The sequence below is a fragment of the Sphaerodactylus townsendi genome, linkage group LG05 (assembly GCF_021028975.2).
Source record: "Sphaerodactylus townsendi isolate TG3544 linkage group LG05, MPM_Stown_v2.3, whole genome shotgun sequence".
Classification (NCBI taxonomy): Eukaryota; Metazoa; Chordata; class Lepidosauria; order Squamata; family Sphaerodactylidae; genus Sphaerodactylus; species Sphaerodactylus townsendi.
The window spans coordinates 103,664,511-103,686,456 of record NC_059429.1 but is presented as its reverse complement, the minus strand read 5'-3'; the positions used below and the strand labels follow the sequence as shown (position 1 = coordinate 103,686,456).

Here is a 21,946-nt window from a genome sequence, read left to right as displayed (position 1 = left end):
ATATACAGAATGTACTGAGAACCCACACTAAATTAAAATTAGAAATAAGCATTATTAAAGAAGAAACATACAAGATATCAAGTTGTATGTGGAATAAATTAGCAGATCAGGTTTAAAGTATGATTATAGGCACCTAGAACATGGGGAAATTACCTTATTACAACAGATGATCAAGAAGCAGGGAATGAGAGAAGACCAGCAAGAGGGGGAGGGAGCTATTGATGTTGAGATCTATTGGAAAATCCAACACCATTGGAAGAAATCCAGTTGATGGACAAACTTGTAACTCCAAGGGGGTGGCAGAAATGTGTGTGTGTGTTAAGTGCCTTTAGGGCACTTCCGACTTATGGCAACCCTATGAATCAATGTCCTCCCAAATGTCCTATTGTTAACAGCTTTGCTCAGATCATGCAAACTGAGGACCGTGGCTTCCTTTATAGGGTCAATCCATCCCATGTTAAGTCTTTCTTCCTCTTTTCCTGCTGCTTTCAACCTTTCCTAGCATTATTGTCTTTTCCAATGACTCTTGTCTTCTCATGCAACCAAAGTACAACAGCCTCAGTGTAGCCATTTTAGCTTCCAGAGACAGGTCAGGCTTGATTTGATCTAAAACTCACTTATGTGGAGGAAATAGGGCTTCCTATTATACAGAAGGTCAGAGTGGGCGCCTGAGCAACTTTCAAGAAAACAAAAAAAAGCAGGGGGAGACACAAGCATAATCTGGGGAAAATGATTCTTTCCCCAATTATAAGGCTAGTAAGAAAAATATTCTTTTCTTTCTGAGCTTGGACACAAGGGGGTGAGTTAATCCAAACTGCATCAAACCTGGAACAAATTGAGTAAATTGCCTGAGGACAGACAAAAGAGAACAAGTTATTTTGGACAAACCCAAGCAACATACTATTAGGTTGACCCTAGATATGGGTAAACACCCTGAATAGCCTTCACTAGACTGATCTCATCATATCTTTGAAGCTAAACAGGGTCAGGCATCATTAGTATTTCAATGGGAGACACCAAGGAAGGTGAGCATTGCTTTCCACAGGAAGGCAATGGCAAATCATCTTTGCCCATGGTCCTTGGGTCACCATGAGTCAGTTGTGACTTGATGGCAAACAATTACTATTAGACGTGGGTAATTTTCCCCCCTTCATAGACAAAAAGAGATGATCTTTTGAGTGACATGCTGTCTCTTTTTCAGACTATCTGAACAAGAGGTTGACTTTTTGTCAAGCTAGTTGATTAAAGTTCCTTTCTTCCTCTCAATCTCTGCTTTTGTTTTTTGCAGGCAATCAGGGACAAAGCAAACATCAGCAGGGTTACAGCTGCTTCTCTTGCTTTATTTCTCCTTTTAAACTGACGTTTATATATTTTTTTAATTAGGTGAGCTGTTTTCAATGGCCAATATATATTTTAATTCAATATTTTTGCAAAATGATGCTAGCTTTTTTTACTACTAGAAATTACTATTAAGTCAAAATGCTAGTTGTACTGATCCAGTGATAGACTGAGGGTGCCTTATGAATAGATTGCTCAAGAATATGAATAGAATGTGGGTTCCTAAAAGTTCCTAAATGGAATGTAGGTTCCTAAAAGTGGACGAAATGGGCTAAAAGTTAATAAATGGAATGTAGGTTCCTAAAAGTGGGCTGGCTTGAGGGGAGATGGCTGATGCAGACTTGCAGAAAAGGACATGTACAAAATATTACTTGCCTTTCAACAGATGCCAAGTACCTTAGTTAACTAGTGATGAATGGGTGGGGTTTCCCTCAATTTCAAAGGATTTTTATTGAGGATGTGGAGATACTAAAATGGGGATACTAATATGGATGGGTGACTGCCAATAAAGAACCAAGTTATGTAGCTCCTCTGAATTAATCAGTAAAATAGATCAAGGATTGATTTTGTGTGGAGAGTACCTTTTCGCTTTCATGCAAGATGGAATGTGGGAATTTATTCATTTGAGTACAGATATGGACCTTTCCAAACTAAGGCAATTTAGTGCTGAGGCATTAGTGTTCTCCTTCCAGCTGGTAGTGGTATTGAAGCTGTGGTTCATACCACACTCTGTCACTATCAAAACTGTGCAATACTCCATTCCCATATAGTGAGAGCTGTCCTATGTTTTCTCAGAAGTTCCACACAGTGGCCACCGCACCAGCAGTAATGTAACTGATGCTTTAATGAATAATTTCCTTTTTCCAGTCCCACCATTTTATCTTTGTTTTAATTTAATGTTCAACACCCACAGCTGAAAATCATTTTACAAAATATCATACTTCTAAATAAAATAGCAAAATAATGTATGGGTCCATGCTTCCTTTTATGCATGTTAGTGTAATTGACCTTTTAACTAAACATTTTCTGATTTAATTTCCTCTCTGCAATTTCAGTCTGTTTAAACCATGATGCAGAACATTTTAAAATGCAATAGCCAGTATTACAAACAATCACTTATTGCGCCAGGAACATCAGTCTTGCTTTACTGGCTGTCTGGTTAGCAACACAATTTTATTTTATTTTTTTAAAATCACCATAACCCAAGTCTCAAAACATCTTCTCAAAACTGCATGAGGAAGGTTAGATTCAGAAGTTGTGCCTGAGGCCACCCATCCTCCTTCTCCTCCTCCTCAAAATATCTAATTTTCAATGTGACCCCATGTGTGGTTACTTAAATCCAGAGACTGGAGCCATGAACAAACAAGACAGAACTTTTTGCAAACCTCAGAAAAGCCCCAGGCAAGCAGAAAAATCCAAAACCTTTAAAAAAAAACAGTGGGAGATTTAAAATAAAAAACCCTACAAAATAATAGAAGCATCCTATCACTTTAGAAAATAGAAGCAAATTATCACTTTAGAAAAGTCAGTGGTCACTGCTAGGCAACTACAACAGTATTGTCAATATTCTAAGGTGTGGGGGAAAGGGGCAAGACCCAGTCCAGAGCTGTTCTGGCCTTTGAGGGATGACTCATCAGAGGTGTATTCCACACAGGCCAAATGTAACGGCTGTAGGATGTTATATAAACTGTTTGAGTAGGGGACTTTTTACAGGTCCCGTTCCCAAAACTAGTTTGGCCCTTTTCATTCCCCTCAACCTACGATTTTTGAAAATTGCTATGATTTTGCACAATCTCAGGTTGGTGGTGCTTCTGTATGAACACAGGCAGGAAATGCTTTATTTCCCTCCCTTCCACCATTCACTTCAAGTTCCACACCGTTCACTGTGGTTGAGAACCACTGTGATAGAGGATATAGTTTGGGTGATGAAAATAAGATCCCCCCATTTCCTTGCAGGTCCCCCAATTGTAGAACTTAATAGTTACGAACGTATTTGAACTCAGGTTTATGTAGCCTCTTAGCTTCTGGTTCTCAGGCACAGACTACTTGGGCAGGAAGTAAGTAAATAAGGAGTTACGAAATATACTGAGTTAGGCAAAACGTGATATATTTATGCAATTCAATTCTAAACAGAGCTGCACTTTTCGAAATCGGTTGAAGTCTATGGGCTTATAATGGTGCAACTCTGTTCAGGATTACACTGATAGTGTTATAATGTAAACAAGGCTGAATTTTAACATTTTAAAAAATAGCAAAAATGTTGGTATGGCATGATCTGGATACAGCCAGGCCAGTATGTAATAATTCATTGATTAGATCTGATTAAGAGCCAGTTTAGCATTGTTTCCAGTCACACCTGATCCAAAAGGAGTACAAGATGGGTTATGGGGAAAGCACTGTGCTTTCCCTATGTTGTATTTTTGAGAAGAGAAGCAGATTGTGCCAATCCTATCCATTCTGTTCGACAGAAACTCCTGCAGAATTCAATACTTATTCCCAGATAGCACGTGTGCTTGGATTCAGCCCAGGATGAAAGGAAAAAGTACTTAGCACAGCATATACTGTGTACTTAGCACAGTGTATATGTATATACATGAAATGGCAATGTGCACGTGGAGTAACGGAATGGCACAGCTGATGGCTTGCCAACTGCAGTTTTTGAAATTGTTATCAGTAGAAATAATCTCCACTGTCTTACTCGTGAAGAAACATTAGGAGTACAATGATTTCCACGGGGGACAAACTGGCATACACGGGGCCTTTGTTATGTGGTTCAGACATAGCTTTCGTTTTCTGAGGAGATACTTTACAGGTATGATTGAGGCCTTCTGTGGAAAGTGGGATTCCCATGAGGAGCATATCCAAAGACAAACTCTTCTCATGCCTTGCGTGTATACGCGTGAGAGACGGCTTCATCTGCGGTAGTAGGAGGGAAGTGGGCATTAGCGTGTGTGTGTGAGAGCAGACCACAAAGAAGGGGTGAGAGCAATTTAAAGAGAGAAGTAATTTTTATACGCATTTATTTTCTTTCAGAAAATCACTCGTACTCTCCCCCTCCCGCTCCCCCTCTCTTCGCCTCCGCTTCTGTGAGAGGCAGAAAGGGCTGGGAAGACGCTGAAAACGAGGCGCGCGCTCGTCGCTTCCCAAGCAGAGGCGCGCTCCCGAAGCCAAGCGACGCGCGCAGCCGGCGTGTCACGTGGCCTCCCTAAGGAGGAGGCGGAGCCGCGGCCGGGCTGAGGGTCGGCGCCCTGGACGTGCGGACTTGCATTGACTTCCCCTCCTCTCCCGCCCCGTTTTCACCCTTCTCCAGGCCCGCAGTTTTTTTTGTTTTCCCGCGCCTGGGCGTCAAAGGCTGGAGCGGGAGCGGCGCCACCAGGTGAGCGCGCGGACTCGGGCTCTGCCTTTCTCTCCCCCCCCCCCCCCTGTGTGTGTGTGTGTGTGTATGGTGTTTGAGACGAGTGGGTGCGCTGCACCGATGAGGGGGACCAAGCACCCGTGTTGGAGGGGAGGGGGTAAACACGGGCCTGGTGAGGGTCGCCCTAGGGCAAGAGAAGGGAAGGGGGCGAGCGGGCCTGGGACTGCAACGGTGCTGGCGTGGCCTCTCGGAACAAGGGTGAGGCTGAGCCCTGGATCTTCCCTCTGGAGAGGCTTGTAAGGGGGCGTGGGTCGGGGAGGGGGCAGTGCCAGGGCCCAGGCAGGCCTGGCAATACTGAAGGTTGCAAGGTAGGAGTGGATAGTGGAGGGTGTCTGGGCGAGGGGCAGAGTTGCAGGATGGATCCTACAATGTGAGCAGTTGGTTAGGCCGAGCTTTGGGGGGGTCTTCGCGTCAGGGCTGGCTTTAGCTTTTTTTAATTCAAAGAGGGTGATCCACGGCTGCTGCAAGGCACAAAGCAATTTATGTCTCATTTCTTCATAACACTGTGTTTTGTGTTAATTGATGCACTGGCTACGCTATTTGATAAGGCTGCTGTCTCGTTTGAGATCTGCCCCCCCCGATCTAGTTGAGATTTAAGGAAGACGAGTGGGAAGAAAACTGTAAAATGATCAGTGATCGATTAGATTGCAATCCTAAAAACACTTTCCTGGGTGTAAGCCACACATCTTCCAGTTAGATTTTGGATAGCCACCTTTCAAATTGACCTTTTTGACCTTTTTGAAAGGGCTGATCCTTTCTCAAAAATGCCTTATATTATGTGTGGAAGCACGCTACTTTCAGAACCCTAAAGACCACTTTTGATTAATTCATCTAGTGACTTTTTTCAGAATCAGAATTATATAATAGACAAGGACTGATTCCTGTTTTATAATTAGAATTGGCTGCATATTTTTGTTCCTATAGAATGCACCTAATCTCGTAGTCTGCCTGTTGGTGTTAGGAAAAGTAGGTAGAACTGCAATACACTTGGCTTAGGTGGTCCTGGAGTGAAGTAGCACCATTAATATGAATCTTTTAGTTATTATGCTAGTATTTGGTTTGATATTTAATGTTTCAAGGAACAAAACCTGTATCCTAAGAAGCCTTTTGAAATCTGACAAACTCTGGAAGGCAATTGGTATACTGTCAAGCATGTGGAAGGATAGTACTTGTGACTGATCTTGGAGTAGTTTATCCTTGGATGACCTCAGGGAAGTGCATTGACCTGGGATGACCCTGTAATCAAAAGAGGACCAGAATCTTATAGTGTTTTTGATTGTTTGTAATACTTACAGTAATACTGTGTTTCCCCGAAAATAAGACAGTGTCTTATATTAATTTTTGCTCCCAAAGATGCGCTATGTCTTATTTTCAGGGGAGGTCTTATTTTTCTGTGATCTGTTGTCGGGCATGCTTCCAAACAAAAACTTTGCTACGTCTTACTTTCGGGGGATGCCTTATATTTCGCACTTCAGCAAAACCTCTACTACGTCTTATTTTTAGGGGATGTTTTATATTCGGGGAAACTGGGTACTTACAGTAAAACAGTAATATTTGTTTATAAAATACTTGCCCGTGTAATAAAACAAAGAATTAAAACAATATACACAGTATACACAATATGCACATTAAAAATAATGTGTTTTAAAACCTGCAGAATTTGTAAATATGTCCATGGTTAGGATTCAGGTGGTTATTCATTGCCTTTTAAAAACAGTTCATTAGTATAATTATTATTGTGTGCTATTGTCATTGAAGTAACTATGGTCTGAAGTCATATCTAGCTAATTATTCTTCCTGTTCGATGTTCATATACTTGTAATCTTCCATTCTATCTTCTGCTTTGAAAAGTTAATTTGGAAGGTCGCTGCACATTAAACTTGGTGAAGGGATTTCTGTCCTTGAATTGTGTTTGCATTTAAATTGTATGTGCCTTCACTTCCTTTAAAAAGATGACCTGGAAGTGGTAAATATCTCTCAAATAATTAGTATGCAAGGACTTGGCTACTGAGAGAATCTGTTATACTCTTGTTCACTTCTTGTAAATGTGGATTAGTATATGAAAGGTGGAATGGCTTAATTAGTTGGTGCTCCTAATTTTTTTTGTCTGAAGTAGCATCAAAACAAATGATGACCAATCAGATTCTGTCTGCTTACCATGTAAAAATACTGCTACTGTGACAAAGTCTTGGATTTAGGCGAAATTATAAAGCGAGATGCAAAACATGTACACCTTATCTAGCATGCTTATTCACATGTACTTATTTTTGTTAAGTCTACTTAAGTGGCGTTCTAGGCATTCTGTTCCTTCACCATGGAGAAGCAGTCTGCAACAGTAGACTACTTTTGGGTGACCTTTTAGGCTTTTGTTGAACTTGGTGTCACATAATAAACTCCTCAGTTTTGTTCTAATATTTAATATGACCAAAGTATGCCATCATCCCTCAGTAAAAAGGGGGGGAAAGTACATTCTGTCATAGAAAAACTTCAGATTTCTTTCAGTGTAACAGTCCAACTTGTTACTTTCAACAAAAGTGTGCCAGATATGGCTGAAAAGGAGTGCTGTGTGTGTGTGGCAAATCAGAACAGACTGATATGTCTCCCAAGATCTCAAAACCAGTAACCATTTGCGGCCTCTTATTTTTAACAATGTCTGTTTTATGTACTAATTTGAATGAAGATGAGAGCAGCGTATGTGACATTTGTGCATTTTGCTTCAATATGACATTCATGGGCAAGTCCTTAATTTTTGAACATCATTCCATCCTTTAAAATGATGGTAATCAGAACTGCATCCATAAATATTACAATAAAATATAATAAAATATTTTAAAAGTTTAAAACTAGAGCTAATGTTCTTATGTAAAGGCCTTCTGAAATAAGTCTTCAAATGGCAACAGAATGCTTTTAAAGAGTGGGACAAGTATAAATTTGAGAGGGGCGTTTCTGAAGTCTAAGGCTGTTTCCGCACGGGCAAAAAAGCCGATAAAACGATGATAAAAACAGCATTATGGGTGGAGAGTTCGCATGGCTGCCGCTGCAGAAACAACACTGCAGCGATGTGGCCACGCTCCAGGGGGCCCATAATGGTGTATTCGAAAATTGCTCAACGAGCGAGTCTTTTCAACAACGGTGCTCCACAACCGGCATCATGTGAAGCGCCGCCAGGTATCAATGCCGCAGAGCCTGCCCCCCACAATGGCGCCCCACACTGGCCAATCCTGGTGCCGAATGCCTGTGACGTCTACTCTGGGAAAAAAGAATGCCATTTGCGAAGTACAGCCATGTGAAGCGCCATGGTTCAGCCAATGTGCTACCTGTCCACGGAGTGCTTGCCCATGTGAATGCTCTGTTGCTGCAGCGTTGCCAATAACACCGACAGCACAGTGTTGCAATTGGCTGTGCAGAAATGACCCAAGAATGGCCACTGAAAATGCCTTCAAGTGGGTTCCCTCAGATATGTCCCTGCAAGTGTGAGGTCCCTCAGTAGTTCTGTATCAGATGATCAGTTTGTGGCAGGTCTGTATGGGTGAAGAGAGTTTTACAAGTATTTTTGACTAAACCATCTGGAGCTTTAAAAGTTAACTGCAACACTTTGGGCCTGGCAGCCAGTGTAGATGGTACAAGGTAGGTTTTACGTGCTCATTGCATTCCTGCCCTGTTGATGTTTTCGCTGCATCTTGAACCTTCACATAGAGTTCCTCATAGAGAGCATTAGTATTCCAGCCTGGGTATTTCTAAGGCATTTGTGACTACTCAGGTTCATCTTCTCAAGGAATAGCTGCAAGTGGTAGACCAGTCTAAATTGACAAAAAACTCTTCTGGTCACCTCTGTCCCCTGAATAACAAGTGTCAGAGAGAACTCCACAGCCACACCCAAAGAGCAAGCTTTCTCTTTCAAGAGAAGTACTGCTTATTCAGAGTGAAGGACTTTGAGTGATTAATGGCATTTAGGTAACATTCTTTGTCCCTCTTCTGTTTCTCATTTTTAATAATGATTCTGTAGGTTGTGATCCGTCATTTTAAATTGTAAAACGTATTGATTGTCACAATTGAGAAGTCACAAGTCTGTTTGCTTGTTAACAATAATAAAGAAATACATCTTGCTGACTATAAGTACTAACAAAGACCATCATAAGCGATATAGTTTTAGAAATGAGGAGCAGAAAGTATATCTTATTTTATTGCAAGCAATGTCAAGTAGTCCAAATCCTTTGCATATCACTGAAGGTCTGGGACTAATACATTCAATATGTACCAAAATATGGTACTTCCTTCAGCAAATATCAAGAGCAGTAATTTACCTTATATACTTGTGTATAAGTCAACCCATGTATAAGTTGAGGCACCTAATTTTACCACCAAAAACTGAGAAAACTTATTGACTCGTGTATAAGTCTAGGGTGGTAACTCCAAAGCAGGCGGGGGCAGGGAAGAGCCAGGGCGCCTGCTCCCTACCAGATCGCCCCCCCGGCTGCCTCCTGGATCCCCACAGCAGCCCTACCCCTTGGCTGCTCTGGCGTTTCCTTGCTTGCAAGCAAGGAAACCCCCAAAACAGATGACTGTTCTGTCTGGCATTTCCTTGCTCGCAAGCAGGGAAACTCCAAAGCAAGCGGGGGCAGTAAAGAGCCAGGGTGCCCACTCCCCACCGAATCATTCTCCTCCCCTGCTGCCTCCCAGATCCCCACAGCAGTCCCAGCCCTTTGCTGCTCTGGCGAAACCCAAAAAGCAGGCAAATGCTCTGTCTGGCGTTTCCTTGGTTGCAAGCAAGGAAACCCCAGAGCAGGCGGGGGCAGGGAAGAGCTGGGGCTACCCATGATGCTGGGCGCATGCCTGTGGGATGCCCAGCAGGCTCCTGCCCATCGCCGCCCCGCCGCCAGTCTGATGCTGCTGCCGCTCACTCACTCAGCTATCTTTTTCTTTCCCCGCAGACTCTGCAGGCTTGGTTCAGAGAAGCTGCTGCTCCTGGCAACCTGTCTCTATCTTTCTTAAAAGCAATCTTTGGAGCATTGCCCTTTTAAGAAAGATAGAGACAGGCTGCCCAGAGCAGCAGCTTCCCTGAAATGGAGCCTGTAGAGCCTGCGGGGAAAGAAAAAGATGGCTGAGTGAGTGAAGGGGACAACAGGTGGCGGCGGCTGCCAGTGGCTCGCGTATAAGTCGAGGAGGGCTTTTTCAGCACAAAAAATATGCTGAAAAACTCGACTTATCTGCGAGTATATACGGTATTGAGAAAAGTCCAAAATAGTTTGGAAATCAGAGTACTTTTGTGTGTTCTCCTACAAATGGACCTTGAGCTTGTTTGGAGGTTCTAGCAGGGGAGCGCAGCTATCGTATACCCTTGACCGAAGAACGGTACACTCCTTCTATCTGGGATGGTCGTCCTCTTCCACCGAGCGCGCAGCTTCGGGAGGGACGCACATGGAGCGGTGAGGGAGGTAGGGGACACCCGCCTAGCCAGCCAGATCAGCCGAATCAACCCTGGCGATCAATGGGGTGACAGATGTCGCAGCCAGATCGCCCTCACATCCATTGGATGTGACTTTTGTGTGTTGCTTGTGCTTTCATCAAAGCTCTAATTTCTTTTTCTCTTATCCCGACTTCTTCGTTTTTCTATTACTGGCAATGCTTCTAGTGTCATATTTTTTCCAAAACTCTGTTTAGATTTTTGCTGTGTAATGAAACTTGGAGTATTCTAAATGTTTCATTTGCATTACACTTTCAACTGCCATAGTTAGGACATATTAATAAATATATCAAGTCGCTGCTAGAGCTGTTCCCATTATTATTATCGTCCCATTGGCGAACACATTTTTGGGTATTGATTATCTGTCCCATATGAACTGGAAAGTTACAGCTGGCTACAGTTCCCCAGCATGCTTACATGAAGTGAAATTAATTGGTGTTAGATTATTGAATATCACAGTCAGTGTGGTTCTTGCCTTTGCTGCATCACCTTGAAGGCTGAATATATATATTTACGCAATTCTTAAAATGAAAACCCAAGGCCTTGATATTTCTGTGTCTTTTGTTAGCAGTAATTCCTCCTCTACTATTTTATAGGGTTCTGTTGGTGAAACTGCTATAAATTCTATATTACCCAGAGTCCTTGAAGTGTTAAATATGCGAAATACTAATATTTATTTACATAGCTGTTCAGTTGCAGTGAATCTTTGATCTGCTGTAATAATTCACCTGTATTTGGTAGTGAAATTAACAGGAAACAGTTGAGATACTTCATATGATGCATAGTTATCCTGTGGAATATTATATCCTGTTCATACATCCATAAATGTTTTTAAATTACTACAGAAGTCTTTTGGCAACAACTAAAAATTGTGATACCTAAAAATATGGCCACCATGTTTAGAGCAAGTATATTTGGTATTGGGGAAAACCAGCAGATGGCTTTTGTCATGCTGCTCTGTTGTAAACTTTTTGTGGCACTAGAACAGCTTCCACACATTTTGTGCAAAAATGAATTTTTAAGTATTTTTATTGTTTTTTTAATATTTACAACAACAAAGAAAAACATAGGAGGGGAAAGACAGCCACCCTATTCTACTTATACAACAAAGATTAATACTGCACAGACATACTACATATGCGTAAATGACTTCCCACCTATACTCTACTGATGATTGTATCCATCACATCTCTTCATTGTTTGTTAAACTTCTAGCTAACCTTAAGTTCCTCATTTTTCGTAAACCTTTTCTAATATCATCATACAATTTGAAGTAACTCTTTGTTGTCCCTTTGTTGTCTCCTTCCCATCTGAGCTTCGAAAGTATTTCCCCCCTTAAAATGTCCCCCAGAAGTGCATATTTTCTTTTCTGTAGGACTCTTAAATGGATCTCCCTTATGATGACAGTTTCTTTGTTTTCTATCTTGATTGTTGATTTCTTGTGTGTTTCCAGAATTTGATCTGCCATTTCTTTAGAGTGGAAATAAACAACAATATCGCTACACAATCCTTTTGCTTTTGGGGTTTTTTTGATGTGATTCTATAGATTTTCTCAATTTGTAACACCATTTCTTCTTTTTTCATCTTCAAATGATTGGCCAGGACCGTGGCAATTTTCTTGTTTGACTTCTCTGTTGCTGGATTTGGATCCTCTGGTAATTTTCTGAATCTGAAGGCTTTATCTTTGATTTGATATTCCAGTCAAAAAATGGTTAATCATGTATTTTGACCTCCAATTGTAGAGTCCATCGTGTTTTAAAGATTTTACTTCCTCTCTAGTCTGTTCCAGCTTCTCTTCTGCTACTTTTTGAGATTCAAAATTTATTTCTATAATACCTTTTATAAACTCTAACATCATGTTTGTTATGTTGGTATTTCTGTCATGCCCCCACAGAGCCTTTGTTTATTTCCCCTTTAGTTTCCCCACAGTTAGTATGGGTTTAGCTATGTTTGTACAGTATTCAGTGGGAGGGAACCGAATTTAGTTCTGTCCCTTTAAGAAGCCCTAGGGCTGGTGTTCTATGGCAGTTATTACCCAGCAACCCGTCTGGTTTTGGCAGTTAGGTGCCAACGGAAGCTGGGTGACAGCAACAAGTTAGACAGTCCAAGATGTTATAGACTCTCAGTATTTAAGTTAAACAGTCAAAGATGTTATAGATTCACAGTATAGATGTTATAGACTTGCAGTATTTACAGTGAATGCCAGACTCCAGAAAGTTTCTGCAACAAAGTAACCTTTATTTAGTTAGACCCGGGAGGAGTCAGGGTCTGTCAACATTGTTACAATTAAAGCTTTAAGTATTGAACTGTTAACTGAATCAGTGAGTCTTACATTCTGCTTTGGCCGGGTGCAGGGCACCTAAATAACCACCTGGGGAGCAGAACAATTTCCAGTTTTTCAAAGAATCAAATTCCACCCTGAGACTTAGCATTCTGGAAGATAAGCCCTTAAGTTTTGTGGCCATCTTGGTTATTTCAAGGGACATTGACCCCTTTCTTGTAGATGCCATGTCCACTAGATGTTACCATTTTCAGTTTCCCAAAGTTTTTAGTAGTTTTATGCAGGGCTCCTCTCTGTTTGCTGACATTTCTATAAAGTTGTTTCTTTTCTGGTTTTACTTTGGCAACCTGTCAACTGAGAGGGAGATAAGATCTGGAATTCTTTTGCCATAAAATGACTATCTGACTATGGTGCCTTCTTCTTTGGGAATATTTTTAACATGGTTTTAGTTAAACTCTTTTTCTATACTATGCACATTCTGCACTTATTTGTCATTCCATACCTCTTAGAAAGATCTCCAGGTTTTTGTCAGACTTATCAGCCACAGAATATGGACTCCTCTTTCAAACTTTTTCTATCTTCATTCCATCTGCAAGGATACACAACTTGGATGTTTCCTCCCGGGGGGGGGGTGGTGGTCAATACCTCAAATTGGAAAAGATGGCAGTTACCACTAATTCCAGTTTCTTAACTCCATGGACTGCTACGGTGAGTGATTCCGTGCAGTCTTGCTTAAAGGAGATCACTCCAGGGGTACATGCTGCTTTTTAATTTTTATTTATTTATTTATTTTTCAAATTTATATCCCGCCCAACCCCCGAAGGGCTCTGGCTCTCTCTTTCATCCAGAGGAGCTTTTGCAGTTTTTTCTGAACTGCCCACTTAGCTTCGTTGCCTGGTAAAACTAGAGCAAAGCCATGCTCATCTATTCAGCACCATATTCTGTACCAGAAGTGCAAATGAATTTTTATCAGATTTCCCTGTGGTCATCTTTTCCCCATGGATAAATCAGTTGGAAGATTTCTGTGGTACTTTAGAAACTAGACATCTTTAGGAGTATTGGGTCTCATACACAAAGGGAGAAACTTGCAGGGGCTGTGTTGCTGGCAAACTCATAACAAGGCTAGTCTTTCTGCATAAGTCTGTACTGTGTCGTATGATTTTTCCTTACTAAGAATATATTTTCTGTGTTCTTTTAAATATTTAACTCTACGCTCAAGTTAAAGAAACATTCTTAAAACTTGTAAGAAAATACTGGGCTTGCTGGTAGTCTCACTATTTAGGGCCCTTGGTTTACTCTCCAATAAACATACATAGACATGTAGATAACTGTCATAACATAGTATGGCTTGAATTACAGGGGAACTGAGTAGTTTCCACTATATGTATTTATCACAAAAATGATGTGCTAAAGTAAAGAAAAAATACGAATAATTTCTGGAAAGATTGCTATTGTCTGCTGTTGCCCTCACCTTTCATTCCAAGTTGTCTTTCAGGAAACATGCAGTGACATTCCCAATAATTCAGTGTATGCAGTGGAGACTAACAGCCCCATCCAGGTGACCGGACGTGCTGCCCTTCTGCTCCCATAGAAACTTTTCAGTGGCAAAAAACTTTTCAAAGCAAAAAAGCCTCCCTGCCACTGAGAAGCCTCTATGGGGCTCAACAGACATATGCCACCCTTTCTTGGTGGCTTAGGTTTGAGGCCCTAGCTGCCAGTATATGTGAATGGCCAGGAGGAAGCCAACTAACATTGAGTTCCCCCCCCTCAGTCCCCCCCTGCTACACTGGCAGTGCCATGGACCTGGGGCAGTGTCTGGCACCGCACCCCAGTGCTGGAAATGGCTGCAGCAGCTGCATTTCAGCCAATTTGCTCTTCTTCTGGGTAACTGTTCTAGGGAGGGGCAAATCCACTAATGTGGTTGCACACCCCTTCCACAGGTGGATTCACCCCCCCCTTTGGATGGGACCAGTAGTAAATACCTGTTCACATTGGGTTCCTCTTAGCAAATATAAACTAGCACCTACTTTAGATGTCCATATTTGTAATGACAAACTGTAGAAAAAGTTTAAAAATAAAGCAATCATACAAAAATGCAGTGTTAGTGATAGGCTTTTGTGTGGTTGTATTGTGATTTCATCATTGCTCATAAGACCCAGTAACTTGTGAGAATTAAAGTAAATTCTGTTTGTGCTGACATTTCTACTACATAATCAAATTATCCAATTCTTTGTGTGGCCAAATCTGTGGATACTTAAATCTGGAGACTGGATACATGAGCATGCAAGGTAGATCTTTTTACAAACTTGAGGAAAACCCCAGGCTTGCCAAAAAAAAAATGAAATCTAAAAATAATAACTTGGATTTCTAAAAATGCAAAATAATAGAATCACGCATGTAGCTTTAAGAAAGCTTTTTGTGGGACTTCCAGTCTAAACTGTGGCACAGGATGGTCAAGCTCAGACTCATTCTGGGCTATGAAGCTCAAGTTTGCAATACTCTAGTGAGAGCTGTGTGCCTCTCCACATGGAGAGAGCCAGAGAAAGCCTCCTGCACTCCTGAAATGATCTCCTTTGTTGGAGATCATGAGACAGCTCTTACTGTAGTGATCTCTGAGGTTGAGAAGCTGGAGTTTGTGGCACTGCCATCATTTTCAGCTTTAACCACTGACATCCCATGGGGGGAAACATTCAAGCTGTACACCTCTTGATGGACTGAAGTAATAAAGAGATTGATAAGTGAAGCCCAATACTACTGCTTTGTTACTGGTAAGCTTGACAAGAATCGAAAGATCTTCCGAAAGGCATGGAATGATGGACGCCAATTTAATGTAGCAATCGCTGTTTTAAATTAATATTTTAGAGTTTATGGGGCTGAGTTCTTAATGTTAGGTATTATTTATTGGTTGTTATTTACTCCCTCCTCTTGTTATTTGTATTTTATGCTGATCATGTTGTACACCACCCAGAGCACTTCGGTAATGGGGCAGTATTCCAAATTATTATTATTATTATTATTATTATTATTATTATTATTATTATTATTATTATTATTATTATTATTATTATTATTAATAATAATAATAATAATTAATAATTAATAATAAATAATAATTATTATTATTAAATAATAATAATAATAATAATAATAATAATAATAATAATAATAATAATAATAATAATAATAATAATAATAATAATAATAAAAAATTTAGAATCCAGAAAAGAGTCGAAGTGAAATCTGATTAAAAGAGAATCTCAGATGAGAAGGATTCAAGGTGGGATAGTTGTTTAAAAACTGTTTAAAAAACCCAGACCCTATCACTCCTTCAGTTGGCGGGTTGCCAGAATGACACCAGAGAAGAAAGAAACACCATTAGAAAATGTCACTAAACCAGAGAGGGGGAGGTGTTTAGAAATATTGGAGATTCCTCTAAAAGTGACATTTAGTAACCACTTGGCTACATAGTGGCTGAGACCAGAAATGGTCAGTCTCAGTGGAGGTTGGAGAGATTTCTAGCATGAAAACAATATCTGCCAGTATAATAACTCTTCAGTCTGAATTAGATACTTAAAAGAGGGAAAATCCCAACAATGATGTCTGAACTTATAAAAGTCGTTAAAGAATTAACGTTTTACCTAAAAAAAGCTAGTACCAATAGAAGATATAAAAAAAATCAAAGAAGTTATAACTAGCAAAAGGAGTGAACTCTGTTCAGTTGGAACTCAAAGTGCATGATCAGGCCATTCTTCAACTGGAATATGAAATTAGAGAAGATGAAAAGGGTATCAGAGGATCAAGATCCTTCAAAAGAGAATGTAAAGAAGAACATCTTTGGTTTGCCCAAGTTTTTGAAGATGGAAGGAGAAATGGAATTAAAGATGGTAAAATATTCAGTCAGCTCAAAAAATCTAAAATTGAAAGGATTGTCCAGAAACATTGTTATATTCTTCTATACAAAATAAATGACATATTAAATCTTAGAAGCTCTCATAAAATCAATGTTTAAGATGGAAGACAAGGAAATCATCGTGATGAAAGAAATACCATTAAGAGTGTTACAGAGAAAAAAGGATTATGCCTTTCTGATTAACATTTTATGAAAAAAAAGGTTTCCATTGTTTAAATGGGAAGGTCTTCTCTTCACTTATAAAGGTTAACAGCAGAGGATTACTTCAATAACAAGTGATAAGGAGTTTCTCAAGAAGAACAAGGACCTTATTAATTAATATTTAGATGTTTAACTAGGTGCTGCGATGAAGTGAGTTCGATTAGTAAAAAGCAAGATATCAAGGAAAACATGGTGATTCTTTGATATTAAGTTTAGGCCGTTTCCATACAGCCACACTGACTGCTTGGCATGGGCTGTCTGTAGTGAACGAATCCACGCTGATGCACCCCCCCTCGGACTGTTCACATCGCAGTTGTAGCCGTTCCCCGAATGACTGCCTTACCATTCCTCCCCCTCCGGCCTTTCGGCTTGTTGCACAGGCCGGGCCATATGCCCCATGCCCTGCACGACAGCTCTGGAGTCGCAGAGCGGGGGGCGTGTCCCCTGGCCTGTGTGACATGCCGGAAGCCTGGAGGGATGGTAAGGTGTTCAGGAAAGGGGAGGGAATGGTGCCTTCCAGCCACTGCCATTCGCACGGCAGCAGCTAGAAGCTGCTGTTTCCGAAATAGAAACAGCGGCCTCACACCGCTCGGGAGTTGCGAGGCTGGCACTGCTGCAATGCAGCAGCGCCAGCCATGCGAACGGTCTCCTAGGGATGTTGTATTTGGCCCATGCGGAAAGGGCCTTAGATAGAATGATATTGGAGATGGGATGAGGGATGGATTGTGTAAATTTAGATAACAGTTAGAAACTGAGATATGAGCCTGCTATTCTGGGAATTGTTAGGAAGATAAAGGATCAAAGAATATATATTTGTTGGACTTGAGGTTAATAAAGTATTAATAGCAGGGATAAGGTCAACAATGGGTTTGGGGTGGGTAGTCAAATCAAGTCATATGTAGCATATACCTTTGCTATGTATGTAGGTTAGAATGATTGGTTCACTTCTGTCTTTTCCCTTTTATGTTAGTTTTGTTGTAGTTGTATTAAAGATAACAATAACAAGTTATTTAAAAAGCAAAAAATCATCCTGTGGTTGTTGCTAGACAATCACAAAAATATTGCTAGTTGCAGCTTTAGTTTGTCAGTAGAATATAAGGGATCCTTTTGGCCTTAAGGAGGACTCATGAGGGCCAGCCCTAGCAGCAGCCACTGGCAACTTTATACCATACAAGTTCCATGGTTCACCCAGGCCCAGCTGCTCATTACTGTTCAACAGCAGCCACCACATGAAAGACAATGTATTGGTTAGCATTTCAGAATAGGATCTGAGAGATCAAGGTTCAAATCCCCACTGTCTCTGCTTAACCTGCCTTTCAGGTTTGTAGTGAGGACAACATGGAAAAGCACAAGCTGTTTTGTGTCCCTATTGTGGAGAAAGACAGGGTGTAGATGAGGCAAATAAAAATGATTATAGTTGAAGATGGGCAGTAAATTAAAGGTGGGTAGGTTGGTTGGTGGATGGAAAAGAAACAGGAAAAAATGAGAACATATGGGGACTGCCAGGAGGAGAAAAAATGAATGGTGTGAAGAGGAGCTACAGGGAAAGATTGTTCAAATCTGGCATAAAGTCTTCAAAGAGTGAGTTGTGATGTCCACAATAAACCCAGAGTCCAAAATGAAAAACAAAGTCTGTCTTTTTGCTCATTTTGTGGATAAAAACCACTTCTTCAGTATAATAGTTCCAACTTGTCTGCGCAGTTTTAAGGGACACTGTGTTTATACGTTTCCTCAACAGCAGATTCTCATATTTAACATCAGTTCCATTGAAAATGACTACGACTGAGTGCAAGTAGTTTCACAATGGAGTTCAGTGTGATTATATTTGAGCAAGGTAGAGCAGCAGTCAACTAATGTGGGTCAATGCAAACTTATTAGGATATCTCTGATTCATAATGATGGTATTGTACTTTCCCACTGCTTAATTTAATTTGCAGATAGCTACTCCTCTTGAAATCGGTAGAGAATAAAAATTACTGCCAGTAGTCTCATCTGGTGTGGGGATGTAGCTGTTAAATAAGAATAGGGAGTAGCTGTACAGTGGAACCTCAGTTTTCGTTGGTAATCCATCCGAAAAGAATCGATGAAAACCAAAACCGATGAAAACCAAGGCAAGCGTTTTCATAGGAATCAATGTAAATCCAATTAATCCGTTCTAGGCACTCCAAAAAACATACCAAAAACACATTTTTGGGTGAATAAACATAGTGTTTAATGCTGAAAACAGTAATAAACAATAACGCTAGGACCAGCTTCAGAGAAGAAGAAGAAGAGTTTGGATTTATATCCCCCTTTCTCTCCTGCAGGAGACTCAAAGGGGCTTACAATCTCCTTGCCCTCCCCCCCTCACAACAAACACCCTGTGAGGTAGGTGGGGCTGAGAGAGCTCTGAGAAGCTGTGACTAGCCCAAGGTCACCCAGCTGGCACGTGTGGGAGTGTACAGGTTAATCTGAATTCCCCAGATAAGCCTCCACAGCTCAGGCCGCAGAGCTGGGAATCAAACCCGTTTCCTCCAGATTAGATACATGAGCTCTTAACCTCCTACGCCACTGCTGCCACAGTGGATCAATGTCGCACTAGAAAGCTGTCCAAGGAAGTCTGTTTCTGACGCCTCTTTAAGATTTGTCTGAAATGGGGCAAGACATTGTCATTAAACAAATTGCAGACACGGCCTGCAACGTCTTTGTCCGGGTGATTTTTCTCCACAAACCCCTGCACCTTACTGCAAATCGATGAAAACCAAGGCAAATCTATGAAAACTGAGACAAATTTTTCACTGAAAAAATCGATGAAAACCGAAACCGATGAAAACCAAGGCAGTGAAAACCGAGGTTCCACTGTATGTCCTATACCAGCTGCAGAAATGAGAACTCTGAATACAAATGGAGAGGGTACAAATACAAGGGAGGGGGACATTTTTAGCAGATATGGGCAGTTATTTAGAAGACTACACTGGGCAATAAATAGCCAAAATAGATTTTTGGCTGCAGATTTCCTACATTTATTATAACTATTATTTAAGCCTGCAATTCATCCTCCAGTAACTTAACAAATTATTAAATCTAATAACATGTTTCAGAACAGATAAATGTGCTAAAATAGTAGCCCTCCACTCCAGATCTCTCAAATCAATGAATGCATGCTTGTCTGCTATTATTAGTAAGGTTGTTGTATAATAACTTCAACTATTTATTTTAGCAAACTTCTGTTTCATCGTTCTGTAATAAATAGTACCTTAAGGTAAATCACAACCTTTCATCAAAGCAAAAGAAAACTATAGTGGCTAAAAACAAATGTTAATCCACTCTATTCTGTTGTTCTTCCCCAGATTCAGTTTGATTTGGGTTTTTTATTGTTGCCACTGAGATTCAAGGCATATTATGCAATTAAATAATGGTTTAGGAACAATATGCAGCGAACAAATGGAATAAAAACAATTTACATACAAACAACAAATTAAAAAATGAATTACAGAATTAGAGAATGCTCTCTAGAAAAACTGTGATGAATAAATAAAACCAATTTACAAAAGCAGTATAATATATACAGCAAGCAATGCAGTGAAACTACCTAATATTTCTCTGACAAAAATTATGCTCCTATACCCTTTTTAACAGTGTCTCCTGAACAGTTCGTTTTTAAATATTCTGTGGAATATGGAGGAGTATAGGACTTTCCACCCTGACCTGGACAGTATAGGTTAGCCTGATCTCATCAGATTTTGGAAGCTAAACTTTGTCAGCCCTGGCTAGTATTTGGATGGGAGACTATTAAGGAATGGCAAGTTTGTGGCATGAAATTAGGCAATGGCAAATCACCTCTGAATGTCTCATGCCCTGAAAATTCTATGGGATTGCTATAAGCCATCTGAGACTTGACAGCAAAAACAAAACAAAAAAATGCCCAACCCTCTCCCAGGATACATTTCTATTGTGAAGAGCATTTTTATGTTGCCTTTCTAGGGTCTTCAGGACAGTGAACAATCAAAACATGTTGAAACAGACTTTTGAATACCACTAAACAAAACACATAAACCACTATGTTAAAACCACTAAACAAAACACATAAGAGGGAAGGAAGGTTGGTGGAGGAATGCCAAACAAAAGGGAAAGGTCTTAATCCATAAAAAGTTATGATAGAGGGGAACTAAAATATCTCCCTGGGGGAATGTAATTGTCTATATACTCAAATGCCTTCTGTAGAATTTTCAGTGCTTAAAACAATTGCAAATTTCATGAATACTTCAGAGATACTTTTATGGTGTAACTGTTTAAAAAAGAGTAGATGTGTGCTATCTTTGCTTCTGGATCCTGCATATTCGACTTCTCTCACATATCCAAATTTTTCTTTTTCCGTTCCTGTGTCAAATTTTCCTTTTCCAGCTCCCTTTGTTCAGAATAAATGCTCAGAATAAAATCATATGCAATTATGTAATCATTACCACTTGAAGCTTGACTCTTAAGAAGCATTATTTCATTTACATTTATGCTTTTCTGTCTGTTAACTTTGTAAATGAATCAGAATAATATATTAGAATACACAGTTCTGTTAGTACACAAGTTCTGTCAGTTCTAAACGATAGAATACAAGGATAAATGTGACCTTCTGGTCTAATGTTGAGACTTCGTATATGTCATTTCTGCTTGTCACAAGAATGATCGTTTTGCCATATTTTCAGTCCATTTCTTAGCAAAATTACACCCTTCTAAGTCCATTCAAGTTATTGTTTTTCTGTTATTGTATATTTTATTGTAAATTTTCCACCCCTAAAAGTAAACACTAACCATCTACATCATGCAGTCAGAATATACAAAGCCAGAATTAATGCTGGAAGCAACCCTGAAATTGAGATTTTGCTTCTCTTCTAAAACTGTACACAAAGGAGTGTCTGAGCTTTTCCTCAGTCAGGTTGTGATAATATCACCCCTCTGAATTTAGCCTTTAGGGATGTATTTGGTTAAATTTATTAGCAGACTTGAGATGGGATTTTAAATTTTGGTTTTTATGTTTTTAATGTGTTTTATTTTATGTGTGTGTTGTATGTTATAAACTGCCTTGAAAAAGAAAGGCAGCTAATAAATGTCTTAAATAAATAAACATGAATCAGCAGAGAACTTCTGCCAGATAATATGAAATATATTTAGTTCTCAGTTTACTGAATGAGACGGATTCAGGGTATAGTCCTACTAACACTTTCCTGGAAGGTAAGCCCCATGAATAGAATAGCAGTTTTGAATAGACAGACTTATAGCCCAATCCAGATGGGGGACTGAGTCAATTTTTGTGAGCGGTGTGTGTGAACCGCCCCCCCTCCCCTGGCATAAGGGCCACCTGTG

At 40.2% G+C, this 21,946-nt stretch overlaps 1 protein-coding gene across 2 annotated transcripts in view; it reads left to right on the top strand.

Moving 5' to 3' along the window:
• Positions 1–4,544: 4,544 nt before the first annotated feature.
• The window catches only part of NCOA6 (nuclear receptor coactivator 6), a 53,434-nt gene continuing 36,032 nt past the window's right edge, over positions 4,545–21,946 (top strand). For both annotated transcript variants that reach the window (XM_048495939.1, XM_048495940.1), the window contains exon 1: positions 4,545–4,714. The gene's annotated coding sequence lies outside the window, so the exon portion shown is untranslated. The remainder of the gene's footprint in view (positions 4,715–21,946) is intronic.